This window comes from Anabrus simplex, chromosome X (genome assembly GCF_040414725.1).
Source record: "Anabrus simplex isolate iqAnaSimp1 chromosome X, ASM4041472v1, whole genome shotgun sequence".
Lineage (NCBI taxonomy): Eukaryota > Metazoa > Arthropoda > Insecta > Orthoptera > Tettigoniidae > Anabrus > Anabrus simplex.
In genome coordinates this window covers 150,395,328-150,418,422 of record NC_090279.1, presented here as the reverse complement: position 1 = coordinate 150,418,422, position 23,095 = coordinate 150,395,328, and the positions used below count along the sequence as shown (strand labels likewise).

General features: G+C 40.4%; 1 protein-coding gene across 1 annotated transcript in view; it reads right to left on the bottom strand.

The window, feature by feature from the left end:
* LOC136886085 (retinol-binding protein pinta) overlaps window positions 1-20,589 on the bottom strand; it is a 74,979-nt gene extending 54,390 nt beyond the window's left edge. Inside the window, exons 1-2 of the mRNA XM_067158812.2 lie at window positions 20,533-20,589; window positions 8,055-8,186 (exon numbers count right to left, since the gene is read on the bottom strand). The gene's annotated coding sequence lies outside the window, so the exon portion shown is untranslated. The remainder of the gene's footprint in view (window positions 1-8,054; window positions 8,187-20,532) is intronic.
* Window positions 20,590-23,095: the final 2,506 nt, after the last annotated feature.

Below are 23,095 nucleotides of genomic sequence, written 5' to 3'. Positions count from 1 at the left end.
GAGCGGGTTGCTCTTTCAAAAAAAAAGTTTCTGTGTGCCTCGAGGAGGCTTTACTATGTCATTGGGAGCAAGTGCTCCTGGGCATGATTGGGGTGTTCTGCCCCTTTGTTGAATCTTGTATATGGGTAAAGTTGGGCTTATAGCTCAAGGATTGTAAGTCTGGGTTTTGAAGCCCAAATCCTGTAACCTCGGTAATTGTACATTCTTCATTTATTATTATGCTACTATGTACCTGTTATATCTGTTAATTATTGATCTTGAAAAGAAAATATAACCTTGTTAAATTTTAAATTAACTGTAATTTCGTAGGTTGAGACCTGTTCATCCCAGCACCTTCTTTCACCTCTAACTACCACGGAAAACTCCGTAATAATAATAATAATAATAATAATAATAATAATAATAATAATAATAATAATAATAATAATAATAATAATACAGTCCAGTAGTATTTGAAGGTGCTCAAATACGTCGTCCCGTGTCGATAGGTTTACTGATACGTAAGAGAATTAATACCCACATTAGCCTCACCTGCCATTTGAGCCACGAACCGCTTCTGTTTGGTAGTGTGGTGTGTTGTCTGTATATGAAGAGGAAAGTGTTGGGACTAACACAAACACCCAGTCCCCGGGTCACAAGAATTATTGAAAGGCGATTAAAATCCCCGACCCGGCCAGGGGCCAAGCAGTCGTTTTGTCCTGACCCGTATTACCCGATTACACCGTTACGATAACTCATCACCTCATCTGGCCTGGTAGCATGCGAAGTCGGAGGCGATGCAGATCGTGCTGATCACCACAAAAAAAGAAAAAAGAAATACTGGCGTAGTAAACAGTAAACAAGTAAAAACACGACATTTATTAGACCTAGAGCATTGCCACATTATTTTTATTAGTAATAAACTTCAAGTACAGACTATACGTATTGCCATCTACTGTTGCAATATGATGATGTCATTTTATTTTAATGCCTCATAAATCAGCCCTTTTATAACATACATCTGAAACGCTACCTCCACAAGATTCTGTACCACAGAAATGTTAATCTTTCTCCGTGATATCGTGATCTTAGTCACAGGACCTCCAGTTATATGTGACTGTTATATCATGATCATAGTCACAGGACCTCCAGTTATATGTGACTGTTATAACGTGATCATAGTCACAGGACCTCCAGTTATATGTGACTGTTATATCGTGATCATAGCCACGGGACCTCCAGTTATATGTGGCTGACATAACGTGATCGTAGTCACAGGACCTCCAGTTATATGTGGCTGTTGATACCGTGATCTTAGTCACAGGACCTCCAGTTATATGTGACTGTTATATCATGATCATAGTCACAGGACCTCCAGTTATATGTGACTGTTATATCGTGATCATAGTCACAGGACCTCCAGTTATATGTGACTGTTATATCGTGATCATAGCCACAGGACCTCCAGTTATATGTGACTGTTATATCGTGATCATAGCCACGTGACCTCCAGTTATATGTGGCTGATATAGCGTGATCGTATTCACAAGACCTCCAGTTATATGTGACTGTTATATCGTGATCATAGCCACGTGACCTCCAGTTATATGTGACTGGTGATATCGTGATCATAGTCACAGGACCTCCAGTTTTATGTAACTGTTAATATCGTGATCATAGCCACGGGACCTCCAGTTATATGTGACTGTTGATATCGTGATCATAGACACAGGACCTCCAGTTATATGTGACTGTTATATCGTGATCATAGTCACAGAACCTCCACTTATATGTGACTGTTGATATCGTGATCATAGACACAGGACCTCCAGTTATATGTGACTGTTATATCGTGATCATAGTCACAGGACCTCCAGTTATATGTGACTGTTGATATCGTGATCATAGACACAGGACCTCCAGTTTTACTTGCAAGCTGAATCACAGGGACATGGCTATTTCATTTGAATTGTGGTGCCTGAGATTTGAACGAGACTATCTATTTTTAGTACTCAACGGGAAGTCGTAGCTTGTGGCAAGAACTGAGTGACCTCTACATGTTATGCAATGGTCTTGTTTACGAACTGCAAATATTTTGCTATATAGGTTAAGAAACCGGTGTGCGAATCAAATGCTGTTCCACGACTTACGAGAGAGAGAGAAAGTAGTAATGGATTAATTCTTATTGATTCTTTTTCTCCTCTGAGGTCTGGCGGAGTTCTTTCGAGTTGATGCCGAAGAGTCAACTTGCACTTCCGTGAGGACGACACAGTCACCCAAGCCATGCAAATTAACGAATGGAAGTTAAAGTCCTCGACCCTCCGGTAATCAAATTAGGGTCTGCTTGGACCGAAAACCAATTATACTAACCACTTTGCCATGGGGTGTACTCCTCTGAAATAAGCAAAGCAAAGTCACCTCCGTGCAAGCCATGGAGGCCTAAGGTAAATCTTCCACCATTGTTAACCTCGGCACGTGATGGGGTAGAGTGGTTAGCTCTATGCCCGGCCGCCTTTGCCCCCAGGAATTAACGTCGTACTCATTTTTGGTGTAGGCTGAGTGAACCTCAGGGCCATATCCACCTCCGGAAGTGGAAATCTCGTTTCTTAAATTTTACGACTTCTTGGCGGTGATTCGAACCCACGTCCTTCCGGGCGAACCGAGCACGCCTTTACCGCCTCGGCCAAGCTGCCCCTTCTGAAGTAGGCCTAATACATTACATTGTACTAGCAGTTTCCCGCTGACTCCGCCCGCAATGTACATAGTATGGTGTTTTCGTTACTATCCTCATGGATGTAGCCTATTTGCAGTTTCGAGTTAATATAATAAAGCATATGATCTGCTGTGGTAATAGAATGTAATATTATGTCAACAAAACACTTGAAAATACACCACACAAAGAAATTGAATTAAACTTTCCTTGGAACAACACTATGGGCCGAACTGTTAAAAAGTCCTTCAAAGATCTTCGTTATGGAGACAAAAGTACTCATAACTTTTCTCAGAATCTACTAATTTAAGTAGTTCTTACCTCAAAAGAAAGCGCTTGATCCACTGAGTGTTCTTAGGCCGAAATGAACTCCGTACCCCAATTAGAACCAAAGATATGATTGCTTCGAAGAGACAAAACATTGAAAAATCAAATAGTTTGAGGAAAGCAGAAGCGATTTATAGTACCTGATCACAAATCTGTGCATGAATACCTTTCAGTTAAAAAAATGAAGGAAATCGACCGGATAGAATGGCCGGACTGACTGACTTTAGTTTTCATAATTTTTTTTTTTTACTATATAGATAACCAATAATATTTCACCGTTCAAATTACACTCCCCCTCACCCTATACCTCCGCAACCCCAAGCAAGCCGAATCTCCTGGCCAGAGAGAAGGCGTTACCTTCTAGGTGACCCGCCGCTACCCTTTGGGGAGGGGAATGAAAACTTTTGCTAAGCTAAGCTAGCATTGCATGACATGTTGCAAAATACTTGGTGGCTTTTCATTTTTCTCCTTCTGCGTGAAACAGGTACAGGGTTAATTGGAAGGACGATCTGTCCCATTCTTCCATTAAAACGCCCTCATTTTCAGTTTCCATAATTTAATAGACGATGCGAACAAATACAAATATTTATATTTATATATTATATATTATTTATATTTACATATATTTATCGGTGGAGCCCTGGATACATATAATGTGAAAATAGCATCCCATTTGAAACATGAAACAAATTAAGTTTGATGTTTTTAGTTCAGGTAGTATTTAATGATGAACGACGTAGGGCTTTGCTGGCATAAATAACGATATTTCCCAGCGTGATAACGTTCCTTTTTTGTACATAGAATGTTTTCATACAACTTTCTCATGCATACTGCCTGAAGCATAGTAATGCGGGTGGTGTGAGCCGAGGGGTAAACGAAGCTACTACCTACCTCAAAAACATCGCACTCCACTTCAAGCTCTTCCCTCGAACAAACAATTCGATGAATTTGGACTTTCATCCCAACATTATACATTCTCTGATTCTTTGTTGTACTTGGGCAGTAAAGCTCAGATGCTAGAGCACGGGCGTCCTGAACTGAAGTTGTCGGGTTCTATCTCGGCTCGGTGAGGTGATATTTGTAGGTGCTGAAATCCGTGAGTGTCGTATCAGTAGATTTACTGCCACATTAAAGAACTCCTAACGGACAAAATTCTGGCACCTCGGCGTCTCCAAAAACCTTAAAAGTAGTTAGTGGAACGAAAAACAAATTACATTATTATTAATCATCCTTTGTTGTTACATAGGTTCCACAGTGTTATGTAAAAGTAAAACGGAGCTCTTTCAGTACAGACTCGGAAGGTTCCTGGAGGAGCTGAAGATGATTGGTGTGACCACTATAATTAACCTCAGCACTAAGTAGAACAGAGTGGTTAGCTCCAAGCTCATTCCTCTTAGGTCACAGCAATGAGCCTGGTAGGCTGAATAAAACAAGGTCCATGAGCCTGTCTAAAAGTGGACGTGCATCTCTAGATTTCTTGAGCTTTTTTGATGAAACCATGTCTTTCTTATAAGGGAAAAAGTTGGGTTGTACCAGGCAAATTACAGTGAAACTTGGGTGAAAAATCCATTACTACAACCGAAATTAGATTTAAATCTAATATTTCAAGTTTTAAACAAATGGAAGCAGCAATTCTTAACTTATAAGTCGTAGTGAGGAGGACGGGGTGCAGGGTGATAGGCTTAAATTGCAAAGAGCTATTGAGTATTTATGAATATAAATGAAAGAACAAACAGGAAAGAAATGTTACTTTGAATTTATTTTTAGAAATGTAATCCTCTGTGCCCTCGTCCAGGTTATCTTTATATAATCTAAATGACCCAAGAAAAATTATTTTCTAATATATCTAAACCAAAATATGTTGTCTCTAACATACAAGTCGAAAACTTCACCTAAAAAAAAATTCGGACAGATATCACAACAGCGTGAAAAACTTGATAATTGTTCTGCCATTTTTGTTTACATCACAGATGATCTACAGCTAAAGATGATACACAAAATGCTCTATTATAAACTTTCGGAGCTGAAGGTGAAGCTCGGGTAGTACAATAAAATTCCAAAGGGATTGTAGAACATGCCAAATATCGCCTCGGACCTCGTGAATGAACGGAAAAAGTCTCGCGCACCCTCTATACACGAGCGCAGCGCTCTATGGGTTAACAGTAGTAATCATTTTGCAGTAAAGTAAACGATTCTTTTACGTAGTAGAGGTGAGTAGAGCACGGCCGACTTGATTCGTCGCTCTACCTAGTTCCTAGCGCAGCGAGGGATCCAGTCGGCCGTGAGTAGAGTCATTAAGTTCGTGGACTGGCCGTCTAGTGTCGTTGTGGTGCACTACACCACAGTATGTTGCGGTGACAGTTGTTCGCTAGTCCCAGCTCCCAGCAAGAGGCAGTGGTGTGCATACAGTATAAGCAGAACTACGGTCTCTGTTGTGAATGTCAGCGGCGGAACTTGAGAATGTCGTAATCTGAGCAACGGGCAAATTTCAAGTTCGGCCAAAATTAGGTAAATCTGCTAGCGAAACGTTTGAGACGAACAAGTCGAATTCGCCTGTATCACCACGATGGGGAAAAGACGGGAAATGACAAAAGGCTGCGTGATCCTTTAACTGTTAGCGCGACTCCAAGAACTGTAGTACGTAAACAGGTGGAACACTTAGTTGCCTACATTGTAGGTGTCAGTCCTGGAACCTGTTGTTAAATATAACAGGAACAACATTTTTAAAATATTCCATATGTAAAAGTCCGTAGTTCTAGCCCTTCAGGCAAGCAAATGAATGCTGAAAACATCCTAGGGATATGAGCTACGAATTTTAGGTAAATAAAGTTTAATAAAGTATATGATTATATTTTATATTTATTCCTAAAATTATAATCCTTTTCTTAATCATCGTTATTCGGTCAATTAGGTTAGCAGTTTGTCCCTTTCTACCACTACAAGCGCTAATGCGAGTCAATACAGTTTCACTTAAGCCCTTATAAATACATTCGGTGTGGACATTTTCCTAGAAATAAAGAAATGCCTCAGAGTATTGAACCAAGGAACACATTGCAGAAAGAATTATACAAATAAGTTAATTTGGCTAGGATTTAGGTAAAAAAGATAACGAATAAAGAAACAAGCGAGTTTAGACAGATTTTCCGGAACTGCATTTAGGCCGGAAGTAATTTTTTGAAATTTATCGTTTTAGTTAGATAGAGCTATCTGAGACTCAAAATTTGAAAACTTTTTGGGTCCTTAATCCCTTCAACTTTCGGCACAATTGAGGAAATTGCTAATTTTACTTGTTTCGAAGTATGGGGACCTCTACCTTGTCTTCTAGGAATTGTTTTCAACATTAAAAATTTAATAATAATAATAATAATAATAATAATAATAATAATAATAATAATAATAATAATAATAATTTTAATAATATTTTAAAAATAAAACAACAAAATGGAAGTATGCGACGGAATGTCGACCTCAAAAGAAATAATCCAGACAAATGGAGTTTTGCAAATGGACCCACTGAGTCCCACCCTGTTTAACGTCGCTACAGCAGACGTCACAATGATTCTAGAGGAAACAACTTCAGTTTCTCTCTATGTTTACGCAGACGACATGGTCCTGGCTTCCCCAAACCGCCAAGAGCTACAGAAAGTACTAAACCACCTTCACAATTGGGCACTTGATAACGATCACAGCATAAACCAGAGAAAGACAGTATACATGGCTTTCCGGAAAGGGGGAAAACTAGCAGCGGAAAACAAAGTGACGCTCGGCGAAGAAGAACTCACGTCGGTCAATACCTACAAATACCTCGGCGTCACCCTGCTAACAACGTGCCACACTTTCATACACCACATAAAGGAACGAGCAACAGCTGCCATCAGAGGAATATACGATCTGAAGAACATGACCAAACTCTCACTACGAACAGCAATGACACTCCTCCACGCCAAAATAACTCCCAATATCTCATACGAGCTCGAGCTAATATGGGAAAGGCTAACCACAACAGACCTCACCACGATAGACAAAGTGAAAGCACGATTCCTAAAGAGAGCACTGGGCGTGGCAAGAACGTCACCATTCAGACTAATCTGTGAATTAGCAAGGGAACCTTTCTATATCGAAGACCTCCGATCCAAACTACACCTGCCATCTACTCTGCAAATTGAGAAGATACTTGAGCAGAAGCATCTGAAGCAACATGACATACCACTGGATTTCTACGCAACGAAGCAATGACCGATAGACGATGGACACAGGAAAACCAGGAACTAAGAAACGTAATCACAAGACTCGCCATACTCGGCTTCCATCACAAAATTTGCAAAAACATAAAATATCATGAACCGAACAAAGAATGCATATGTTCTCTGTGTGGGAAGCCATGCGACAAATACCACATACCACTGTGTAGTAACAGGGACAAGAGCATAGTTAACTACAACAAAGACTAAACTGCTTCGAGCATCTGTAAATCGCAGAATGTTGTGTGACAATATTTCATGCTTACTTTGTAACCTTGTAACCTATTGTTGTATCCTACTCATCATTAATTGGCCATCTGGCTGCAATAGATTCTTAATAATAAAAATTATTAATAAAATAAAAGATTAATAATTTTAAACTGATCATATCTGTGACAATAGAATGATTGTGCCTGTCAGTATCAAGTGTACATATGATCCTTATTGGTGCATTAAATGTCTCCAAAGAGCATCTCTGAAAGTGCGAATAGCTGTGATACTTTCAGGAAGGAGGTTCCACCCTCCGCAGGCAAGTAGTGTGAAGAAGTAGATGGCAGTTCTATGGGTAGGTAAAGCAAGGATGGACTCCTTAGTAGATCTAGAGTTAATTAGGACCGGTATTTGAAATATGAAGTAAGGTTGAATATCAACCTCGTATATTTTAGCTGACGCATCAAACGCCCTGTTGAGTTCCTTAAGAAGTGTCAAGAAATCGCGGTAAATCCAGGAAGCTACTTAACCTACAGGAACATACTTTTAGACAGATTTGTCTGAGAGAAACAGAGAAGAGTACTTACCGAACTGTATCACGGTATTGAAGCACACTCGTACTGACTCAGAACTTGTCTGACTGCTTTCATCTGTGCACTCAATTGACTTGGATGCGGTCAGTCTATAACTCTTCGACAGCAGCAGCAAAAAATAAAATCCTGTAACGATATATTACCATAGTTTTATGTACCTACTTAAGTTAAACAAGTAGATAGGTATGCTTGTGGTTCGCCGTATTTGTGAAGCCATACGAGAAAGTACTAACGGAAAGATGTTAGTCGTGTTAAGGGATTTAGGGACTAAGGCAAGTTATTACAGTCAGTCATGTATTAGGCAAGCATTAATGTTGACTATCAGACCACAGTGAGACTTGTTGGTAGGATGAATTCCCGATTCAAAGTAATTACAGGGGTACCACAGGGCTATGATCTTTCACCTTTATTGTTCATAACATACGTGGATAATCTTTTGAAAGTTATAAAATGTCAGTGTAGGGTTCAGTTAGGTGGAATTGTAGTTAGCAGTTTGGCCTATGCTGACCACTTGATCTTAACCATTTCAGTCCAAAATTATTAGTTCTAGGAGATTTTTCTCCTTTAGAACACCAACTGTAGAATTAGCGGATCATTCTGTGGAAAGCTTTTGGAGGATATAGTTGTATTTTTGAGAGTTGTAAGCGTACTAATCCATATTTGAAAACTTATGTGGGATATAGTTTATTTATTATTTATTCATCAATTTTTCACTATCATCGTCATCGTGTTATATTTATTCAACGTGTTTCTATATTTTTAATATTGTGGTTATAATTCACATTTTATTTTTCTTCATTAACCACTTTAAAACTTGCTCATAAATCCATCGAAGAACCGATACATTGGCTAGTTTACCATAAAGCTAACTGTTAGTTTCAAGTAGATAATGACGCCTGGATCACAATTTTAATATTAGTATTACTGTATTTATTCACCTCATCCCTGCCAAGAGAAATTATTTTTTCTTTTGCTAGTGACTTTACGTTGCACCGACACAGATAGGCCTTATGGTGACCAAAGGGTAGGAAAAGGCTAAGAGTGGGAAGGAAGCGGCCATGGCCTTAATTAAGGTACAGCCCTAGCATGTTCCTGGTGTGAAAATGGGAAACCACGGAAAACCATCTTCAGGGCTGCCAACAGTGGGATTCGAACCCACTATCTCCCGGATGCATGCTCACAGCCGCGCGCCCCTAACCACACGGCCAACTCGCCCGGTAACAGAAATATTGAAGGTCTGTTGAATAAATATCAGATTATTAGTGTGATTAGCTTCCACCCCCAGAGGCCTAGGTTCGATTCCCGGTTCTGCCACGATATTTGAAAAGTGGTACGAGGGCTGGAACGGGGTCCACTCATCCTCGGGAGGTCAACTGACTAGAGGTGGGTTCGATTCCCACCTCAGCCATTCCGAAAGTGGTTTTCCGTGGTTTCCCATTTCTCCTCCAGGCAAATGCCGGGATGGTACCTAACTTAAGGCCACGGCCGCTTCCTTCCCTCTTCCTTGTCTATCTCTTCCAATCTTCCCATCCTCCCGCAAGGCCCCTGTTCAGCATATCAGGTGAGGCCGCCTGGGCGAGGTACTGGTCATTCTCCCCAGTTGTATCCCCGACCCAAATCTCACACTCCAGGACACTGCCCTTGAGGCGGTAAAGGTGGGATCCCTCGCTGAGTCCGAGGGAAAAACCAACCCTGGAGAGTAAATAGATTAAGAAAGAAAGACAGTTTATTGGACCCTACCGCTATACTTCTTCTTATTATTATCGTTATTATTAGCATTGTTGTTCGGGAAAGGTCTTCTCTTTTGGCAAAATTCGTTAATTGTAAGTCATAATTAAATACTGTTCTTGGTATTTACGTCCTAGTCACTACTTTTATTGTTTATTTATTTGGTCACTTATTTTTAATCTACGTTTTGAATTAAGATGACAAGCCTTTTAAGTTTTGATTACCTCAGAAAATTACACTGTAAAAGGCGTTTTCTTTATATGATGCAAAGAGCAGCAAATATTTTTTTTGTTTCAAAGAGATATTAAGTGAGTTTCGTGGAGTGTACTTTGTAATTAACAAATATAATAATAATAATAATAATAATAATAATAATAATAATAATAATAATAATAATAATAATATTGGCTGGCAACATAATTATCTGTGCCTGAGTGCAAGATTATGGTAAGCGTCACAGAGCAAAGCATTCCATTTCCATTTTATTTGAATCATTATTCGAAACATGCTTTGCTCTGTGACGCTTACTAGAATCTTGCACTCAGGCACAGATAATTATGTTGCCAGCCAATATTATTATTATTATTGTTATTATTATTATTATTATTATTATTATTATTATTATTATTTCGTGTGACTATTTCTAGCCGAGTGCAGCCCTTGTAAGGCAGACCCTTCGATGAGGGTGGGCGGCATCTGCCATGTGTAGGTAACTGCGTGTTATTGTGGTTGAGGATAGTGTTGTGTGTGGTGTATGAGTTGCAGGGATGTTGGGGACAGCACAAACACTCAGCCCCCGAGCCATCGGAATTAACCAATGAAGGTTAAAATCCCCGACCCGGCCGGAAATTGAACCCGAGACCTTCTGAACCGAAGGCCAGTACGCTGGCCATTCAGCCAACGAGTCGGACATAAATAAATATGAAAATAGAACAATAAATATTGTTATGGCCATTTTAACCGCCACCACACCATTTTCGTCACCTAAGTTCACCAAGGTAGTTGAGGGTCAATAACGGTGACTCATATTACTCAGTTAGTAAATATTTGTGAACCGGTCTCCTTTGTATACATTATGTAGAAATCTTATTCTCAGCATGCTTTCCATTTTGTTTGAATCATTATTCGAAACATGGTTTGCTCTGTGACGTTTACTATAATCTTGCACTCAGGCACAGATAATTATGTTGCCAGCCAAGGCCGATTTTAGGATAACTACTTTTTCCAAGGCTAAACAAGTTCATCCGAACCTCGATGAAATGAATTGCTGTGGCCCAGTCCGGACTGGTTACCCCCTCCTCCAAAAATGTAATAGTGAGGTCACTGGGCATACTGGACTGTCAAGGTCATCAAGGTGTTCAAATCTGTCCTCGTCGAGTGAAGTCTCTTAGATTTATCTATGGGAATTCAACATTTAAGTATTCATGTCCCTTGCCTCTTCATACGGCACATTCCACTTAAGTCGCTTCAGTAGGTTATTCCGTAGAAATTAATGGGGCGCTAACAGAGATTCCAATGGACTTTTTGTTCAAATGAAATGGCGTAAGTTATGTGTTTTAGTTCGGAGAGTGTCCGAGGAAATGTTCGGCTAGCCAGATAAAATATCTTCTTATTTGACGCCCGTAGGAGACCTCCTCGGCGTGATGAGGACGAAATAACGATGAAGACGACACATACACCCGGCCCCTGTGCCGAAGAAATTAACCAATTATGGTTAAAATTCCCGACCCTGCCGGGAATCGAACTCGAGACACCTGTGTCCAAAGGCTTGCATGCTAACCATTTAGCCACGGAGGCGGATAACTTTTCGGTTATTTGAGAAAATCTGTTTCTAAGCTTGAATATCATTCAAGCACAGAAAATTGTACTTATTTGAAAAGTTTATCCCTGCCAGCCGCCTCTGTGGTGTAGTGGTTAGTGTGATTAGCTGCCACCTCCGGAGGTCCGGGTTCGATTCCCGGCTCTGCCACAAAATTTGAAAAGTGGTACGAGGGCTGGAACGGGGTCCACTCAACCTCGGGAGGTCAACTGAGTATAAGTGGGTTCGATTTCCACCTCAGCCATCCTGGAAGTGGTTTTCCGTGGTTTCCTACTTCTCCTTCAGGCAAATGCCGGGATGGTACTTAACTTAAGGCCACGGTCGCTTCCTTCCCTCTTCCTTGCCTGTCCTTTCCAATCTTCCCATCCCCCACCAAGGCTCCTGTTCAGCATAGCAGGTGAGGCCGCCTGGGCGAGGTACTGGTCATCCTCCCCAGTTGTATCCCCCGACCCAGAGTCTGAAGCTCCAGGACACTGCCCTTGAGGCGGCAGAGGTGGGATCCCTCGCAGAGTCCGAGGGGAAAAACCGACCCTGAAGGGTAAACAGATTACGATACGGTACGATTATCCCTGCCAAAAAATGCGAATTAAAATACAATCGAAATTCGATATCTCGAACCTCCAGTACTCGAATTTCCAGTACCTCAAAATAATTTCAATTTCCCTGCTATCTGTTCTATTCTTCATGTGTATTTATTTCCCTGTTACTCGAAATGCGATCACACGCTATTTCTCCATTTCGGAAAGCAAACGGTTTTTTTTCCTTAGACGCTGAAAATATTCTGTAACTCGAATTTTGTACAAATATAGCATTAAATATCTTGGTGAAATTATAACTTGGAAGACCAATGAAAAATCTTCAATAGAAAGCAGAACATTTAAGTTAAAAAAAGCACAACGAATTACATGTCCAACGTACAAGAAAAAAATATCTTTCAATAAATGCTAAACTTCAACATTACTGTTCCGTCATTAAACCTGAAGCGACTTATGCTTGTGAATGAAACACTATTTAAATTGAACACCAAAGCAACAACTGATACACTGCAAAAGGTTGACAGAAGAATACACAGAGCAATCATTAATAAAAAGCATCAGGTGGATGGACAATGGAGATTATTGCCTATCTATAATAGATACGATGAGAAAAAGAAGAATTGCCTTTTTCTGTCATCTTTCTAGATTAAATGATAATAGGATAATAAAACAACTATTTAATTACTTTTGGAAAAGTAAAACAAAAAAAAATTGGTTTAAAGAAGTTCAGAATGATTTAGAAGAGCTGAGTGAAGCAAATTGAAAATAGAGAAGAAAAAAGGATTCTCAAGAACAAACAAATAAGACTGTCATTAAAAACTGTACAACACAAACAATATGCCATATCTGATGAAGAAAGGGCAGCCAGGTCAGCCAGAATGAAGAAGTTTTGGGAAAGGAAGAAGATGATGCAAGCTAAATCTTCAGTTAATTCTTTGTTAACGTAAATGTATTTGGGTTTGATTTAAGTGCTCCAATGTGGGCGTAAACTATGTAAATAAATAAATAGCATTAAATTTGAAATTTGGCATTTAAGGTTGTGTGTTATTGTTCCTTAACGTATTACAGCGTCTTATTTGTCCATCCCTGGGGAGTTGACAACAGGCAGTTGTAGCTCAATGAAACCTCTTCCAGACCAGGCGTTAAGTGCACCAACTGTTGTTCAGTCCTACACACAGAGTCAGTCGAGATGAAAAAGAGAAAACTGACGATTTTTTAATCCAAGATCGCAAGATGTTAACGGAAGTATGTTTCAAGTTCTTCTAGTGTATGTATTCTGTCTTCAAAGACTTGCTGTAATAAATATTGTAACTGAAATGAAAAAAAAAGTTCGAGTTTATTTTTATATGGTTAAGTAACACTCAGTGGCGGTGGGTTCTCAGGAGCACATGAGCACGTGAACACCCAGTTCTAACGCATATTCACGCATTCATGGATACCGGTAATTCAAAATTGTTTCCTTTTTTCGACTTGATCGAAAGCATTCGACTTATATCGAAGCTTCGTTACACTGACAGCTGTTCGTTTCGACTGACAATGCCAGGGAGCACACTGGAGATTTTACTACGAGCCTGAAGACTATACGCATGCGCATGGAGATGACGTCATGGTTTATGCAGAGATATATCCATAAGCGAGGAGCATGGTAAGGAATGTGCCTTTCCGTCTACAATCACCCTCAATCCAGAGATAGTATTACAGTTGACCACTAGGGTCCGCCACATCCCCTGTTACTGTTGGACACAGTTCCCAGAAGTTACTATTGCATTACATCGCCGGAAGATTTCGCTAGTACCTAATTCTGAACAGGTTTTCGTAATCACGGGATCAGACAGCCAGAGACTCAGCCAAATCCTGAGCGACTAAGCCCGGCAGTCGTAATTTTACTTTTCTTGTATACTCACAGAGTAGTCTCGGAAAAAAATGCATCCTCGGTTATAACGGATCTACCATATTATGAGTAGAGAAGCAACTGTACAAGAAATTTTTAGTGAAATGATTTAAGTAAGTGAATTTGTACTTATTTGCATTCTGCTTTGGTGTATTTCAGACGTGAACACAAATTTTCATGTGAACCCCCTGAAAATTTGGTCATGATCCGCCGCTGGTAACACTTATGACAGTATCAAGTCGTAGTTACACGTGACTCAAATACGAAATTCTATATGCCTCAAAATTTGAGTTACTCAAAATAAAATTCAGCACCCGAAGCGATTCAGGATATCGAGGATCGACTGTAATTATTGATTTCCAGCTCGCTTAGTAAAATATTGATTTAAGAAATGGATGAGGTACTTTTGGAACACTGTGCCGTAGAGAAGTTTTGGAACAAGCATAAAATATAATCACTATTACAACCTGTGAAATAAAGTTCGGTGAATGAAGTCGGAACGGTCGATTCGGCAACACTGGTGACACACAACGCTGCACCTGCGTAGCAGCAGGTTTTGACCACCTGTTCCCAACGTTGTTCAGTTGAACATAATGTGTGTGCCGTGTAAGACCTGTTTGACACAGTGCGTGTTTAGTGCGTTGGTTCTGAACTGCGAACAGGAACATGAACGACAAAAATGTCAATGTACAGTTTTGTTTTAAGCTTGGCAAGACATCGAAAGAAACGCATGCGATGCTGGTACGTGTTTATGAAGATCAAGCACTGTCCTTGAAGTGTGTGTACAAGTGGTTCGCCCGTTTCCGAGGAGGCCGGGAAAGTGTTTCTGACAACCCCCGTAGCGGAAGACCGGCAACCGCCGTCAGTGACGAAAACGTTGCGAAGGTGAGGACATTAATCACGAACGATCGGCGATTAACTGTGCGCATGATAGCGGATGAACTGCAGATTAACCGTGAATCCGTGCGACAAATCGTTACCCAGAAGTTAGGGAAGAGGAAAACGTGTTCTCGTCTTGTGCCACATCACTTGACTGACGATCAGAAGAAGGCACGTTTAGAGGCTTCGCAGGATTTTGTCGAAACGGAGGATGCGACCTCAAATTTCTTGAACTGTATCGTCACTGAGGATGAAACCTGGTGTCACAGGTACGACCCTGAAACGAAACGCAAAGCATGGAATGACGTTCTCCGAGATCCCCCCGTTGGAAAATGGTCAGAGCTGAAAGGTCACGCGTCAAACTCTCTTTGAAAGAAAGAGATTTGACAATATTCCTGACATCCAACGAAATGTGACGAGGCTTTTGAAGACCATCCCAAATCAAGCCTTCCTGCAAAGTTTCCAGGGCATGTATCGCCGATCTCTGCAGTGCATAGTTTTGGGAGGGGACTGTTTCGAAGGACACTAAGGTCACTGTCGTGCATTGTTCTTCTATGTTGATAGTACACGACTATTCGCCGAACTTTATTGTCACAGGGTGTATAAAGCATACGTATTTTAATAATGAAGTAGTCAGGGCTGTAGACCCAAAATTTTTAAAGTGTACGCTCCAAGTTAGGCCATGACTATTCCCGATTTTCAGATCGCCACTGTCACTAAAATTAGTGGTTGGCGCTTCATATGCAACTGATTTTCCGTAATATGATGGCTTACTTTTCTTAGTATCACTATCTACGTTTACAGATTTTTTTCTCTTAACTCAAACCAGTAGTGGCGATATGAAACTGGGGGGGGGGGGAGGAGGAGAGGCACAAACATTTATAGACAGAAAAAATTAGAGTAGAAGGGGGGCATTTTTTATGCTTTCTGAGCTAATTTCGATAGAGACGTAAAGGTTGAGTTTACCAACTTTAGAGCAGGGTAATAATAGTTCTATACTAGAAAACTTCCACCGAAGAGACAATAATTACACGTATATTACAATTAAATAGATTATACAATTAAAATGTCATTTAGTATATGACTACATACTAACAAATTTACAGACACCAGATAGAACTACACAGGCATTTACAGAGCGAGACAGCCAGCATCACAAATGCGAGCGGGGTTGTGTCTTGATTGCGAACAACCCAGATAGCGAAGAAGAGATTAGTATTGACGTGAGATACATAAAACTGATACAATTTTCAAAACAGTCCCATATGTAATTTTTGTTCTAGTAGTATTAACATTAACTGGTACATTGGAATGTTTTAGATAAACTAACCATAATTTATTCCTTTGCTGGCGAGATGTAGTGTTTACAGTGCACTATGTCTTCCGGTATGGGCTAGAGCAATTTGTTACTTTCATTGACCTGCCTTAGTCTCATCCTTGGCTTTGACAATATGAAAGTGACCGAGATATGGGCGATGCTACTAATACCATTCCTTATGCAGCCAGTCCCTGTTACAAATGGTGGGAAAATATTGCTCATAGGGTCGGTTGATGCATGCATATCAGTGGGCTTGGCAGACTGATATGTAATAGCAAATTCTGGCTGAGTGTGGAAAGCAACGTGAAACTACCTCACTCCTCATTTGCCTAGTATGCCTCTTCAGTGGCACCCAGGCTATCTATGACAGCTGATTGTGGAGCTGTGGAGGATCCAACCAGCCTTCTGGCTGAATACCCAACATACAACCATATTTTAAAAATATTTTTCTTATTGAAAATGTTTAATACTTTAGTTTGCGGTAATCTTACCATTTAGAAGATTATCTTTTTATTGTTGGCCTATAACATAACAAGAGGAGTAGTTATTTATGGTGGATTAGTGACAGTTGTGTTATTAATATGTTATTATTATTATTATTATTATTATTATTATTATTATTATTATTATTTCTTTTTTAGCTAGCGGCTTTACGTCGCACCGACACAGATAGGTTTTTATGGTGACGATGGAATAGGAAAGGCCTAGGAGTTGGAAGGAAACAGCCGTGGCCTTAATTAAGGTACAGCCCAAGCATTTGCCTGGTGTGAAAATGGGAAACCACCGAAAAACATCTTCAGGGCTGCCGACAGTGAGATTCGAACCCACTATCTCCCGGATGCAAGCTCACAGCCGTGCGCGCCTAACCGCACGGCCAACTCGCTCGATATTATTATTATTATTATTATTATTATTATTATTATTATTATTATTATTATTATTATTATTATTATTATTATGCCAATGAAGGAAGTGAGTGGTTGCATCGACGATACATGAGCCTTTAGAATATTGATTTTTTTTTCAAAATAATACATAAGAAGTGAAACAGTCAATTTTATTTGGAAACAAGAGGATGTTTTCTTACATGCTTTTAACTTTTTTTTGTGTATTACCCAGTATTCCAGTTGTGTGTACCAGAACTTGGTGTACCAACTGAGGGTTAATTTTTCTGCTTCAGAAGTCTGTATGTGCCTCTAGTGATGCATACTGCTGCCACGATCCACCTAGATAAGAAGCGTGACATATATAAAATGATATATTCTTGCTCATTATATTCTCGCTTAAGCACCGCTACTTTATGCCTGGCAGGGCTGAGTGGCTCAGACGGTTAAGCCGCTGGCCTTCTGACCCCAACTTGGCAGGTTCGATCCTGGCTCAGTCCGGTGGTATTTGAAGGTGCTCAAATACGTCAGCCTCGTGTCGGTAGATTTACTGGCACGTAAAAGAACCCCTGAGGGACTAAATTCCGGCACCTCGGCGTCTCCGAAAACCGTAAAACATTATTATTATTACTTTATGCCTGGCCGCAATCTAGACTCATTAATGTGTGTCAAACCCAAATCATCCCCTTCAGGTACCCACTTGTTCTCAATCAGGACGACACCGCGAGTGGCAACAGCGTGAATCATACCAGTGCCCATGACCTTGGCAAAAATATACCCCTGCTACCCTTCTTCGCACCACGTGTTACACACTGCTGCGCTGTATGAGCCGCAACGAACCATTTGTGAGTAATTTCGCTAAGTATTTTTCATAATAATTAAAGAAATGCAGGGAAGGAATTAGCTGAAATAACGTCCGACTCATTGGCTGAATGGTCAGCCTACTGGCCTTCGGTTCAGAGGATCCCAGGTTCGATTCCCGGCTGGGTCGGGGATCTTAAACTTAATTGGTTAATTCTAATGGCTCGGGGGCTGTGTATGTGTGTCGCGTATTCAACATTAGAAATCATCCTACGTAGGGCCCTCATCTTCACAGACATGCAGGTCGCCTAATAGGCAGTCTACTAGAAAAAGACCTGCACCAGGCCTCTCCGGAGGCTATACGCTATTATCTATAGCTGAAATAACGATAGTCATTATACAATTTTTTTCCTCATATTTCCTAGTTTTAGGTGATTTTTTAAATAACTCTTAGTTCTTCAGTCTGTCGAAACTAAAAAATAATAGTCAGGTGCCTAAAATGGAATACATTTTTGCTCTACAAAGTGGGGAACAAAGCCCCCCCCCTCTCACCCCGCCTAATCACCGCTACTAACTCAAACTTCCCATTTTCAACCAACGAACCATCTTTCTTGTTGCTAAACAGTGTGCTCTTTGCTTTCAGTCTCAAGGAAAGTGTTACTAAACGCTAGTACTCTATAGGACAGTGTTGCAAACTCGTGAAATAATTAACATTCTGATAGGAAGAGGTTCGATCGAGCTACAGCCACAAAACTGATCAATATTCCAATGTTTTATGATGTTATGTTGTATGTATTCATAAAATATTCAAAGCCATGCAATGACAGTACCATGCTCTACAATAGGTAGTTCGTCTCAGACACTGCATTATAGAATACGCCAGTAAAATGTATTGGTGAAATAATATCGATAACACTAGGTACAAACTGATCTATCGGACATGATGGATACCTCGTAATCTAAAGTCATTGTGGGTTGAACTGTATTCGTGTTCGTAGGTAGGAAGGGTAGGTCGCTACTAGCAACTCGCCAGATATTTCTATGGTACACATGTTACGATAAGGAAGAGGAAAATATACCGGTTAGGTCACATACTACGTAGAAATAGAGGATGATGGAGGGAAAAATAGATGGAAGAAGAGGAAGAGGAAGAAGGTTTGGAATGTTAACAGATGTCAAACAAGGGAGAAGATGCTCAGGACAGAGAATCATGGAGGCTGTCCAACTGATACCTATCTCAAGACTGATTCACAGAAGAAGATGAAGAAGATTGTGCCACTGAGTTTTTTTTAACATTTCTACTTAAGCATTACGCTCATAATAATCATGTGTACCATCATCATTTCATCCTCATCACGACTCGCAGGTCGCCTACGGGCGTCAAATCAAAAGACCTGCACCTGGCGAGCCGAACATGTCCTGGGACACTCCCAGCACTAAAAGCCATACGCCATTTCCATTTCCATTCCGGGAGATAGTGGGTTCAAACCCCAGTGTTGGTAGCCCTAAAGATGGTTTGCTATTTTCACAACACGCAAGTGCTGGAGCTGTACCTCAATTAAAGCCACGGCCGCTTCTTTCCCACTACTAGCCCTTCCCTATCCCCTCGTCACCATAAGACGTATCTGTGTCAGTGAGACGTAAATCACATTGTAATAGTAAATAGAATTGATCTTCCCAGTTACGGGTCATTCTTTCATCCCACCATATAGTTTTACAAGATAGTAAATGTTTCTGTTCCAATATTTTGTTCTTGTTGTATAAAAGTAAAACTACTATGAGCTTGCATCTGGTAGATAGTAGGTTCGAATCCCACTGTCGGCATCCCTGAAAATGGTTTTCCGTGGTTTCCCATTTTCACACCAGGCAAGTGCTGGGGCTGTACCTTAATTAAGGCCACGGCCGCTTCCTTCCCACACCTAACCCTTCCCTGTCCCATCGTCGCCATAAGACCTATCTGAGTCGGTGCGACGTAGAACAAGAAGCAATAATAATAATAATAATAATAATGATAATAATAATAATTATTATTATAATAATAATAATAATTTTAAATTTCGTGTGGTTATTTCTAGCCGAGTGCAGCCTTTGTAAGGCAGACCCTCCGATGAGGGTGGGTAGCATCTGTCATGTGTAGGTAACTGCGTGTTATTGTGGAGGAGGATAGTGTTATGTGTGGTGTGTGAGTTGCAGGGATTTTGGGGACAGCACGAATACGCAGTCCCCAGGCCACTGGAATTAACCAATTAAGGTTAAAATCCCCGACCCGGCCGGGAATCGAACCCGGGACCCTCTGAACCGAAGGCCAGTACTCTGACCATTCAGCCAACTACTCGGACATAATAATAATAATAATAATAATAATAATAATAATAATAATAATAATAATAATAATAATAATATCCTATCATTGCCGGATGGAGTACCAAAATTTCGCGCATAAAGAACTGCTACTAAATCCGCCAGCTTGATTTTCTCTGGATTAAACATTTTCAAGTGCTGGGACACGATCCCGCACTCTCTCAAACTCTAGATATTAGCGTGTGATGAAAACTGGATGGTGATAAGGCACAACAAAGGTTTGATCACAGCCTAAAGTAATGTGAGATAACTCACCAGAGTGTAGTTCCGTTCTATGGTGAGCTCCTTGTACAGTAACACCTTCCACGGCCGGACCAGCGCACACACTATGGATCTCGCCAGAGCCTTGCAATCCGCGAACAAATCTTATTCCATGCCCCTCCACTTCTGTAGATTTCTGCGGGGCATGACATCACTACCTAATCTCCTTTCTTCAGCTTCGTGCGATCTGCAGTGGGATATAGTGTTGTAATTCCCAGGCACTTGGATTTTCTTGCTACTGCTATTGTATTACTAAAAATTGAATTGTTTTTCTAAAGAAAAATGTTCCTCAACAACGGGTACATGAAAAGAAACACTTTAAGACGGTTTTAGCGTTTGGGTTGAACGCGTATATCACCGACAGTACGAGGTATCTCATTGATTAGTATACCAGGCAACATCTTGGAAGGAAGGGTGCGATCAGTGGTTGAGATGATTTTGGATGAAAACCAGTGTGGTTTCAGACCACAGAGGGGCTGTCAGGATCAGATTATCAGTATGCGCCAGGTAATTGAAAAATGTTACGAGAGGAATAGAGAGTTGTGTTTATGTTTCGTAGCTCTAGAGAAAGCATATGACAGGGTACTTAGGGAAAAGATATTCGCCATACTGGAGGAATTAAGGGTAGATTATTAAAATCAATCAAAGGCATTTATGTTGACAATTGGGCTGCAGTGAGAATTGATGGTAGAATGAGTTCTTCGTTGAGGTTACTTACAGGGGTTAGACAAGGCTGTAATCGTTCGCCTTTGTTATTCGTAGTTTACATGCATCATCTGCTGAAAGGTATAAAGTGGTAGGGGGAGGGGGGATTCAGTTAGGTGGAAATGTAGTAAGCAGTAAGCTGACTACTTGGTCTTAATGGCAGATTGTGCCGAAGGCCTGCAGTCTAATATCTTGGAACTTGAAAATAGGTCCAATGAGTATGGTATGAAAATTAGCCTCTCGAAGACTAAATTGATGCCAGTAGGTATAAAATTCAGCAGGATTGGTGATACAAAGCTGCGACAGTTAGATAATTTCAACTATTTAGGTCGTGTGTTCTCCCAGGATGGCAAGTGAGATTGAATCAAGGTGTAGTAAAGCTAATGCAGTGAGCTCGCAGTTGCGATCAACAGTATTCTGTAAGAAGGAAGTCAGCTCCCGGACGAAACTTTCTTCACATCGGTCTGTTTTCAGACCAACTTTGCTTTACGGGAGCGAAATCTGCGTGGTATCATAATATCTTATTGATAAGTTAGAAGTAACAGACATGAAAGTGTCGAGAATGATTGCTGGTACAAACAGGTGGGAATAATGGCACGAAGGTACTCGGATTAAGGAGATAAAGGCTAAGTTAGGAATGAAATCGATGGATAAAGCTGTACACATAAACCGGCTTCGGTGCTGGGGTCATGTGAGCGGAATGGAGGAGGATAGGTTACCTAGCAGAATAATGGACTCTCTTGTGGAGGGTAAGAGATGTATAGGGAGACCGAGACAACGACTTAGTTTCTAACGATTAGAGATAAGAGGTATAGAACTACAGCACTACAGTAGTTGCAAATAGAGGATTGTGGCGACATTCAGTATATTCACAGAGGCTTGGAGACTGAACGGTGAAAGGCATAACGGTCTATAATGATAATGCATGTGTGTATTATGTTTAATGTCTCAATTGACAGATTAAAGAGGAGGCTACCTATTTCAAAAAAGCAATTGAAAAAAACGTAGTTTACATAAAATAGCGCTCAAAATGAGGCAAAATAGGTTCTAAATATGTGACGTCACGTATTCTGTTACAAGATCGCGCTGCCGTTACCATAGTGACAGCCGACCGCCAACTTTCTTTTTTATGCAAATCGTCTTGTTTTTCTTCTTCTACCGCTGTTTCCCACAGCTGAGGGGTCGTTCGTGCGAACTGCGTCGCGCATGTGGATTGGGCACTATTTTATGGCCGGATGCCCTTCCTGACGCCAACTTTGTGAGAAGGAATGTAATTACCATTGCGTTTTATTTATTTATTTATTTATTTATTTATTTATTTATTTATTTACTTATTTATTTATTTATTTATTTATTTATTTATTTATTTATTTATTTATTTATTTATTTTTTATTTATTTATTTATTTATTCTCCTTGTGTTAGGGCCTACTAAGGACCACATTCCAATTTAAATTTTTGATCACCGAGCTCGATAGCTGCAGTCGCTTAAGTGCGGCCAGTATCCAGTATTCGGGAGATAGTAGGTTCGAATCCCACTGTCGACAGCCCTGAAAATGGTTTTCCGTGGTTTACCATTTTCACACCAAGCAAATGTTGGGGCTGTACCTTAATTAAGGCCACGGCCGCTTCCTTCCTACTCCTAGCCCTTCCTTATCTCATCGTCGCCATAAATACCTGTGTCGGTGCGACGTAAAGCAGCTAGAAAAAAAAAAGAATTTTTGATCCTTTGTTGTTGAATAATATTGTGATGTACTTACAAATTCTGTTGCGTGACACTGCAGCGCTTAGGTTTCTTGTTTGTTAGCTTACTATGTATTAATTAAGTAAATATTATTTCCTTTGACGCTTAT